This window comes from Cryptomeria japonica, chromosome 9 (genome assembly GCF_030272615.1).
Source record: "Cryptomeria japonica chromosome 9, Sugi_1.0, whole genome shotgun sequence".
Classification (NCBI taxonomy): Eukaryota; Viridiplantae; Streptophyta; class Pinopsida; order Cupressales; family Cupressaceae; genus Cryptomeria; species Cryptomeria japonica.
This window is the reverse complement of record NC_081413.1, coordinates 19,441,037-19,452,136: the sequence shown is the minus strand read 5'-3', so window position 1 is coordinate 19,452,136 and position 11,100 is coordinate 19,441,037.

Here is an 11,100-nt window from a genome sequence, read left to right as displayed (position 1 = left end):
TGCTAATGCCAGTATAACAACAATACTCTAAATGCTTCTTTTTTGCTTGAGGAGAAGGGTTCTATTTATAGAAGAAATAGGGAAATGAAGGGTTAAGATTGAATGGTTTAATCAAGGGCCAAGTTTGAAAGTTGGGGATCCATGTGCACAATTGGCACCAATAAAATGGTGACAAGTGTCAACATAGGATTGGGTTGAGAGAAGAGGTTGGAGGCATTAAAGGCCTGAGAAGACCTCATGGTTATCTAGAAGGTAAGGGTCAAGTCTAAATTAAGATTACCCATTGGATTAAAAGTTAATCCAAGGATAAACCTTTGTGCAAATGTTTAAGAGATAATCATGGTCAAAGCATTAATGGCCTGATGAGACCTTTGGGTTGGGTAGAGGTTGAGTCAAAACAAATGTTTTAACCATGTGGGAGGGTTTGAGGTAACCATTAATGGTTATTGGAGACTTTGGGGATTAAGTGGTTGAAGGTTGAAAGCTTTCAAAGGTTATCCAAGACTTTGAGGGTTAATTTGTTGAACACACAAAGCATTAATTGCTTTTCAAAGACTTTGGAGTCTTTGAGAAGTGACTCCAATTTGCTTAGGAATGTGACAATATTTAGGGGATGGATTAGGCTAATTAGGAAGGGTTTAGAAGAATCTAGAAGGGGTTTAGGCATACAAGTGGATTTTGTGGGTGAGGGAAAATAGGATTTTATTAAAATAAAAATTCATTTATTTCAATAAATGTGTGCAAGTTGTATTTGGATAAATATTCAAATAAATATTAATTTATTTAAATGAGAAAAATAAGATAAAGCATTTAAAATGCTTGAAGACTTTGAGGGAAACCATTAAAGGCTTGAAGACTTTAAGGAAAACCATTAAAGTCTTTAAGAAGACTATAGAAGGAAGCCATCAAGTTTGAAGACTTTAAAGCCATCAAGTTTGAATACTTTAAGGGAAACCATTAAAGGTTTCAAGTGGGTGAGGATAAATAGGATTTTAAATAAATAATTTATTTAAAATAGTTGTGCAACTTGCTTTTGTAGGAAAATACAAGTGGGTGGAGGATAAAGGTGATTTAAATAAATTATTTATTTAAAATAATTGTGCAACTTGCATTTGTAGGAAAATACAAGTGGGTGGAGGATAAAGGTGATTTAAATAAATGTTAATTTATTTAAATGTGAGGTGGGATTTTGGGGGATTTAAATAAATATTAATTTATTTAAATGTGAGAGAAGATTTAATTAAATAAATATGATTTATTTATTTAATTAATGGTCTGAATTTGGTTAAGTGAATTAAATCAAATAAATTGAATAATTTATTTAATTAATAGGAGAAGAGGGTTAAGATGAATTAATTAAATATATTAATTTAATTAATTATTAATTGATGGTTAAATAATCAAATAAATATTAAATATTCATTTAATTAAGTGGACAGATTTATGTGACTACATTTGCCCCTTTTTGAGACGGTGCAGTTTATCGCGTCGTTTCAAAGAAAGAAAAATAGGTGTGAAGAAATGCCCCATAAAATGTAAATTTAATGGGTGGTATGCCCCCTCGAGAGATGGGCCGAATTTTTTTGAAAAATCGGGCGATCTCTCGAAAAAAATGAAAAGTGGAGGGGATGTAGAATAGAAGAAATTAGAACTAATGATGAAAGAATGGGAGAAAATGGAGTGAATATGAAGAAACAACAAGCCAGCGAGTACCCTGAGGTCATGCAAGAGATACATAGCAGATGTAGTGTGGGGTTTTGATTGATGCTATACAATTGATCAAAATTGGTTGGACAATCTGGTGCAATCGGTTTAATTGCCCCGGTCAAGTCAAAGCGTGACAGTTGATGTCAGTTGGTCGCTTGAACATGATAAAGTCTGAGTAAGTGAATCAAAGTGACCTGATGGTGACTTAGACAATTGATGTAATTGTCCGATGAAGTCAAGGTATATGAAGCAAAATACTCATTGAGACGTAGACAATTGATGTAATTGTCCGTTGGATTGTGTTTGATTGGTTGATCAATTGATAGTGTGTGCATGTGATGGATGGCTGTGGGGAATCATGGCAGCCCCGTTGAGACTAGGTCATTGTGATAAATGCCTGATTTAGTCTAGGATTACCATAATCGATTACCTGTTGAGACCCGAAGATACTTGATCAGAGTATCTGTTGATAGTCTAGGTGTGTGGGAGTCGATGTATCTGTGTAGATAGAGTAACTGGCTTAATTTTGTGGATGAGTGAGGATGGGAAGCGATGAAGGGATTAGGATGATGTTGATGATCAAGATAGGGAGGGTGAGGGGGGATTTGATGTTAGATAGAAGATATGGAGGACTAGGATCGAGTCCTATGGAAGAAGATGAGTAAAATAGAGTATGCATTATTATGACTACGTATGCATGATATGTAGCTATTATGAATGTATGGATGGGTGGAATGCAACGAAATGCAGTATATACAGATGAGATGGAATGACGATCCATAGTGCTCTATTTTCATCATTGAGCTTTAAAATGTTGGAAGAGAATACAAGCATCTTGACATAATGATTCAAGATGACCAGAGTATTTCTTACATGGATTTTTATATAGCAAGTTAATACAAGCAACTTGATATAATGGATCAAGTTGACCTGAGTATTGCTTGCGGAACAGACAAGGATTATCTTCGTTCATGCATGACTTGGATCATCCTCCTTGATCTTAGGCTGATCATATCCTGAGACAAGTGCATACCGTACTAAGAAATAAAAACCTTTATCCAAATTGGATGAGGAGGAACCAAAGAATGAGCATTGTACCTGTAAACAAATAGTATATACATAAAGAATAAAAGAATAAGGATCCTTGGTAATGGTTCATGCTCATATGGTCGAGGTATACGCTGTAGTCAGCAAGCCGTAATGATCTATGACTGTGTTTTTGCCTATGATCACATAGCTTAGTGAACTTCCCACGTAGACACCATTAGTACATGCCCCAGAACTTCATCGGAAATAATGCGCAAACGATACAAAACAATGCTGAAAGATCCCGATACAGATAAACAAATGATTGTACTCATAAATCAACCAAGTATTTGATAGCTTAACATAATTTTCTTGTCAAAGAAAATGTCATCTTGTCTTTGTTTTGATAAGAAAGGATGCATCCTTGTTTAAGACAGTTTGGATTGTTGATGTTGATTGTGTTGGTCGAGTGATAAGTGGTCATTTGTGTGAGTATTTTGTATCTGATCGGATGAATATGTACAAGGTGTTGTCATGTTTTTTGGGTGATTTTCGATGGTTTTTCGATGTTTTTGGATTTTGTGTAATAGTTTTGAATGTTTTTGGTATTTTTGCGAGATATTTTTGAATGTTTTTGGATTTTTGATGATTGTTTGAATGAAGAACTTAATGAATCATAAGACAATGTAGAATCCACTTCCATCATCTAGATTGTAAGGGCATTGCCCCCAAGTTGGACATGATTTATGAAAAAGCGGGATGCTAGACGCATGAAGTACTTTCTTGGATTACAGATCAAATAACAAGCCATGGTTAGATGGATGGATGTGTGTATGTATGAATGTGATCGCAACGAGCCTGAAAGATACTGGAGCCATTGCCTTTACGAGTGGCGCTTGTTTGCCAGGTTTTCGCCATCGTACTTACCCAAGGTGCCACCGGAGTGGTTGTTCACCGTTTGGATGCATGATTTTCCTTTGAATGTTTTTGTATTTTCTTCAGGACATTTTTCTGAATGTTTTTGGTATTTTATGGTATGTAGGGGAGCCTGATGCTCTGTACAGCTTAGGTATAAAACCATTTGAGGTGCATGCTATTGATTGGATCTGCGAGTGGTTCTCCGTCTGATGTAGCCAACTGATATGCCCCGGACCCGAATACAGCAGTGACAACATATGGGCCGAGCCAATTTGATTCAAACTTGCCCTGATGTTCTCGGTTTGGTTGGTTGCGAGGATTTTCTCGAAGAACAAGATCACCTACCTCAAATGTACGAGATCTAACTCGGTGATTGTAGCTTCTACTCATGCGCTACTGATAGGCTTTGAGGTGATTGTATGCAGCTTGTCGCTTCTCATCCAGTAACTCTAAGTCTTGAAGACGGGATACTCTGTATGCTTCATCATCGATGAGATTGTGCAATGAAACTCGTAAGGATGGTATCTCGACCTCAATAGGTAAGATAGCTTCAGCACCATAGACCAATGAATAAGGAGTTGCACCTGTAGGGGTCCGAATGCTAGTTCGATATGCCCATAGCGCTGGATTCAATTGAACATGCCAATCACGGCTGACATCATTGACTGTCTTCTTTAGGATCCTCAATATGTTTTTATTGGATGCTTCGGCCTGACCATTGCCTTGTGGGTAATAGGGAGTGGAAAAGCGGTGTTGGATATGAAATTTTTCACAAAGCTCACGGACATCCTGATTTTTGAAAGGAAGACCATTATCTGTGACAATGGACATGGGCACACCATACCGGCAGATGATGTAATTGAGGATGAATGAGGCGATCTGCTTGCCGGTGACTTGGGTAAGTGGAACAGCTTCGATCCACTTGGTGAAATATTCAGTGGCGGTAATAATGAATTTATGGCCATTGGATGAAGATGGATGGATTTTACCCACAAGGTCAAGGCCCCATTGACAAAAAGGCCATGGTGTTGTGATTGGTTGCAGTTCTTGTGCTAGTGCATGTATCAGGTCACCATGAACTTGACATTTCTTGCATTTTCTGACAAAGTAGTAGGAATCCTTTTCCATAGATGGCCAATAATATCTAGCTCGCAAGAGTTTCTTGGCAAGTGACGGACCACTTGAATGAGTCCCGCAAATTCCTTCATGTACCTCTTCCAAAACCTTTGTTATCTCATCTTGTTCCAGACATCGAAGGAGAGTACCATCAAGACTACGTCGGTATAAGATTTCGGCAATAATGGTATATCGAGCAGTTTGGCGAATGAAGGTTTTTCGTTGGTTATTTAATTGGTTAGGAGGAAGGGTGTGATCACGGAGATAGGTGTAGAACTCACCATACCATGGGGATTCTGAACCGACAAGGCGACATATCATCTCAGATTCAGGGATATCATAAGCGGGGATCCAAAGCTGTTCTACCAAGAACTCGTAGCGTGTTGAATTCTGTGGAAGATCTAGTAGAGATGCGATGGTAGCCATGGCATTAGCAACTCGATTCTGATCTCTTGGTATCTGCTCAAAAGTGATAGTAGTAAATGATGCCTTTAGATTGTCCACCATTTGCTTATATGGCATGAGTTTATCATCTTTGGTCTGATATTCATCTGTTGCTTGTCGAATGACTAGTTGGGAATCGCCATATACTTGTAGTTCTTGTAATTTCCATTGTACGGCTAACCTGAGTCCCGTGATCAAGGCCTCATACTCTGCTATGTTGTTTGTGCATGGAAATGTGAGCTTGTAAGACTTCGGGATGCTATCACCTTGAGGTGTGATAAACAGAATGCCTGCCCCCGAGCCGTGCCTAGTGTATGAACCATCAAAATATAGTTTCCATGGTTGTACTTCTGTGATCATGAATATCTCTTCATCTGGAAAATTGGAAATGAGAGGATGATTGCCTATGAGAGGTGCATCAGCCAACTGATCTGCAATAACTTGACCTTTGATAGCTTTACGGTCCACATACTCAATGTCAAATTCACTTAGAATCATTACCCATTTGGCCAAGCGACCTGTCAATGCTGCTTTGCTGAGTAAGTACTTGAGTGGATCAATCTTTGCAATGAGTTGCACCTTGTGTGTCAACAGATAGTGCCTCAGTTTAGTGGCTGCTAAGATTACTGCTAGGCAAGCTCGCTCAATAGGCGTGTAATTGAGTTCATAGCCCACCAGTGTACGAGAGATATAGTAAATAGCACACTCTTTTCCTTCTGCATTATGTTGTGCCAGTAGCACACCCAGTGCTGTACTTGTCACTGAGATATAAAGTAACAATGGTCTACTTGGATCTGGTGGCATCAGCAATGGTGGATTCATGAGATAGTTTTTAAGTGCCTGAAATGCTTGCTGGCATTTGTCATCCCACTGAAAGCGGATGTTCTTGTGTAGCAAGTGTGTGAATGGGTGACACTTATCAGCCAATTGTGCAATGAATCTTCGGATGGATTGAAGCCGTCCTTGTAGTGTCCTTAGCTGACTGATATTCCTTGGAGGTGGCATGTCCATGATTGCTTTAACCTTTGCTGGATCGACCTCAATACCTTTGCTTGAGACAATGTATCCTAGAAGCTTCCCGGAGGTCACTCCGAAGACACATTTCTTTGGGTTGAGTCGAACATGGTATTGTTCCAGTCTATCAAAGATTTTATCTAAGATGTGAAGATGTCCTTCTCTAGTAAGTGATTTTGCTAGTAAATCATCCACATAATCTTCCATCATAGTATGCATCATGTCATGGAAGATGGTGGTCATTGCTCTTTGATAGGTCGCTCCTGCATTCTTTAGACCAAAAGGCATTACATTCCAGCAGTATGTGCCCCATGGACATGTGAAGGCTGTCTTATGTTGGTCCTCTAGTGCGATCTTTATTTGATTGTATCCTGAAAAGCCATCCATGAGTGAAAGCATGGCATGTCCTACTGTCAAATCCACTATGATGTCGATATTTGGTAGGGGAAAGTCATCCTTAGGACATGCCTTATTCAGATCTCTGAAGTCTGTACAAATGCGGATGCCCCCTTTTGGTTTGCCGACTAGCACAATATTGGAGATCCATTCTGCATAATCAATTGGTCTAATGAAACCAACATCCAGGAGTTTCTTGAGTTCTGTTTTGACTAGCACGGCAATCTGAGGATGCATCTTACGAAGCTTCTGCTTGACAGGTTTGGCTCCTTTTGCTACTGTGAGATGATGCATGACTAAATCAGGATCAAGCCCAGGCATGTCTGCATATGACCATGCAAAGTTGATCTGACGCTGTTGGAAGAACTCTATAAATTGAGGCTGTTCCTCTGGAGTGAGAAGAGATGCTAGATGGATGATATGAGGGTTTTCAGGAGTCCCCACATTGTATTCTTTGGTTTCCTGGATAAGAATCGTTGATCGTTCCTGTTGTGTACTAGCAGGGAGGATGTCAAACCCTTCATCCTCAAGTGCCTCAGAGAGGTTTTCACCGTTGGATACGCTCTTTCTTTTTACTTTTGTCGGATCAAACAGTGCCACAGTGTGGTTTTCACTGGAAGATCCATGTTTTAATGTTATATTTTTGCAGCTGAAGGGTTTGGCATCCGCCCCGAAGTATGCTGCGCTATTAAGTTCAATGGCGAATCCAGCTTTGTGATCCCCGCTTGGTAGATTATCCCTTAATTCCAAAAAGTCAATGATAGCCTCATCGTTTTGGAAGAGGTCAAGACATGGGGGATTTGGTTGGTTCCATTCGATGAGTTCAGGGTGGATAATGGGCATTACTTCATCGATTAAGTTAAGTGCGGGAGATGTATCAGTGAGGGTTAAGACAGTGTGGTGAAGGTCGTTGATGGTACTCTCCCTATCAGAATCCGGCGTAGGATGAGGCGTAGGGTCTGTGGAAGATGTTTCCAGCTCAGGTACCCAAGTGGTCTTTATCTGTGCTTCTCCGTAAACAGGAATGTCTTTGCGTGGCGGAGGTGGTGACGTGTCTTCCTCATCTGAAGTGTTAAGCTGTACTGAATCAAATTCCCATTCATGTGAGTCAGTCTCTGAATCACTTTCCAGCATCCGATTGCTATACCATACTGGGATGTCGCTGGAGTTGAATACTGCAGGTGTGATTGGTTTATGTATCTTTGTAGTGATCGGTGCTGCAGGAATCGTGATGGGGTTTAAAGGATGTGTCACTGGAAGTATCGGCAGTGTTGATTTAGTGACTTCTGTTGGAATGGCTGGTGCCATAGATGCTGCTGCGGGTTCCAATATAGTTGCTGCTGCTATTGGTGTTATTGATGGGATTACTGGTTCGTTTGGTGGGATGATTGGTATTGATGACGGTTGCGGTGGAGTTGTGAGCCTCGATGGGGCAGTGGGGATATGGCTTGATGGTGCTTTGATTATGAAAGGTGTCCTCTTTGCAGTAGGTGGGCAAAATGGTTTACTGGTTTTGCCTTTGAATCTGAGTTTAGGAAGGACTTCTTTTTCAAAGCCTAGGCCTGTATTACCTTTGGGCTTGAACTCTGGCAATAGCGGTTCATGTCGTCCTTGTTTGCAGGATCCCAAAGCACTCTGGCCATCATACCCCATTCTTTGCATAATGAGGAGGCCTTTACCATACTGTTCCATAGGAAGTGTAACTTGCGGTTTATCAGTGGTGATGGGATCTTTATAGATCCATTCCGCTAGGTCCTCATCTTGTGTCTCTTCCTCTTGACTCTTTCCAAGGACGAAAGGCGTCAAGGCACATGCTGGCATGATTAGTGGTTGCTGGAGTAACTGCTGTGGTTTACCATGTGTTCTAGGAGAAGTAGGCATTTGTCCCACACAAAAGAGCTGACTCAAGTTGTATTCTCCAGGACCTTCCTCTGCGACTTTCATCTTAAGCTTTTCTTGCTTCGGTATAGTGGTGTTTGAACTGGCAAGAGAGGCGGGATTTACATATGATGTGGAGGAAATGGCTTCCCTATTATTAGGAACAGTAATCTCTGGTTGATGGCTGATATTATGGCAAAAAGCAAAAGGATTTGCATCACCCAGGATTGTGATCTCTGCACCATTATGTGGGAACTTGATACATTGATGGTAGGTAGATGGAACGGCTTGCATGGCATGTATCCAAGGTCTCCCTAATAATAGATTATATGGCAGAGGAAGGTCCAGAACTTGACAAATGATGTGCTTTACCACGGGGCCCACTCGGATTGGTAATACCACAGCTCCTTTGGATGAACGCTCTGCATCATCATAGGCCTTGATGGTGATCTTCTTGCGAGGATCCACTGATTCTATTGCATATCCCAATGCTGTGACCAACTGTAGTGTACAAATGTTTAGGCCTGCTCCATTATCAATCAAGACTCGCTTGATCCTGTGTTGGTTGACAAAGCCTTCAATGTGTAGCGAAGCATTATGAGGTTGTTGGAAAGAAGAGTTGTCACTTTCAAAAAAAGTGAGACAAGGTGATGACTTTAGATTTCCAACCATGGCTTGAAATTGGTCCATGTTCAGGTTTGCAGGGACTGACGCTTCTTGGAGTGCTTGATCCAAGATTATTTTATGAGATGGTGATAGGCGTAATAGCTCTAAAATGGAAATGAGCGCAGGCGTTTTATCTAATTGTTCCACAAGATTGTACTGCTTTGGGATGGAGGTGGTGCCTTGTGGAGCTGCCTTGATGGTAACTTTGCCACGACGCGTAACAACATTGCAATTTGAGGTGGGATTTTTGAAGGTTATGGTTGCAATTTGTTCACTGGCATCATACAGGTGATTGACAGTGTAATTATACGCAGCTTGCGTATAATCAGTGGTATCAGGACCTCGTCTGGACGTCGAAGGACCCCTTTGATCTTGCGATGGAAGTGGATTCTTGAACATCTGATGATCATTATTGGTTGTTTTTGGGTCATGTCCTTCAATTTCAATTTCTCCTCGATCAATAAGATCCTGAATGAGATCTTTCAATCGGTGACAATTACTTGTCTTGTGTCCTCTTCCTTGATGGAATTCACAGTGTTCAGTATCTCTCCACCATGCTGGTTTGACTTGAGGCTCATAGTTTGATAGCTTAGGTAGAGTGACCAAATTTTTAGAGAGGAGTTGTCGCAACACTGTTTCAATGGGTTCCCCTAAGGGAGTGTATGTTCATTTTTGTTTGTGCTGACGAGGTCTTGGTTCATCATGAGACGTGATGCGACCTTGATTGGAAGGAACATTTGTGTTATTCTGAGGTGGAGGATTTTGTCCTGCAAACCGAACCACAGGTTGTGCATTTTGGATAGTTCGAGCATCCACAACCCCATCGTTGACGATATTCTTATTCTTGTTCCAGAAGTTTGGTTTATCACTATTGAAGCGCGGGCGAGGACCATCTTTTGGTTCATTAAAGATTTTGATGAGTCCTTTCTTGATGAGTGCCCTTTCACATTTTAAACCCTTGGTGATCATATCGTTAAAAGAGTCTGTGTCTTTGACATCCAGGTGAAATTCCATTTCTTCGTTTAAGTTGGAAATGAAAATTTCCACTAGTTCTCGTTCAGGTAACTGAAGAGAACGTCTGCTAGACATTTGGCGCCATCGTTGCAGGAATACTGAGAATAATTCACCTGGTTTTTGTTTGGTGTTGCACAGATCAGCCATGGTGATGTCGCGTTCAATGTTATGAGAGTAATGAGCTAGGAACTTCTGGATGAGTTCCTCAAATGTTCTAATGCCACCTGGTAGTCGGGAAAACCATGACGTGGTTGTTCCTCCCAAACTTTGGGGAAAAAGGCGCATTAGGTAGGTGTCTTCATATGCCACTTCAAGACAAGCGGAATGAAATTCTCGGACATGATCACGGGGATCCCCCTTTCCTCTATATTTTTCAAATTTTGGTGTTTCGAACCCGCGTGGAAAGGGTGGCATATAAAGATTCCTATCAAACGGATAGGGACAGATGTCGTTAAGTGAGAATTGATTGGTCTTAACACCACTATGAAGTTGTTGGGCGAGATTCTCGACTTGTTGCCGCAACATCTCCATTTCATTAGGAGGAGGAGGTGGTGGGTTACCTCGAGGAATGTTATATCTGATGTGATCTCTACCTCTTTCCTCCTCATGGCGACTTTGTCTTTCTGATGCATGTCTTAATTGGGCAAGATCAAAGTCAGAGGGGAGTTTGGCTCCTTCTTGAGCGAGTTTTAAGAAGTGAGCATCCGCATTACTCCTGAGTATTTCGTCAAACAGTCTGTTAAAGAGAGGGTTATGTTGGGCCCTCTCTATTGTTGCAGGAGTGGGAGTACTTGGGTTTTCGTCATTCACATTTCCTCCAAGTGCTTCTTGAAATTCATTGAGGTTGTCCTCTTCTTCCTCAATTTCTATTTCTCGTTGCCTTGATCGGGATCGGGTTTGAGCCATTTTGTTTACAAGTTT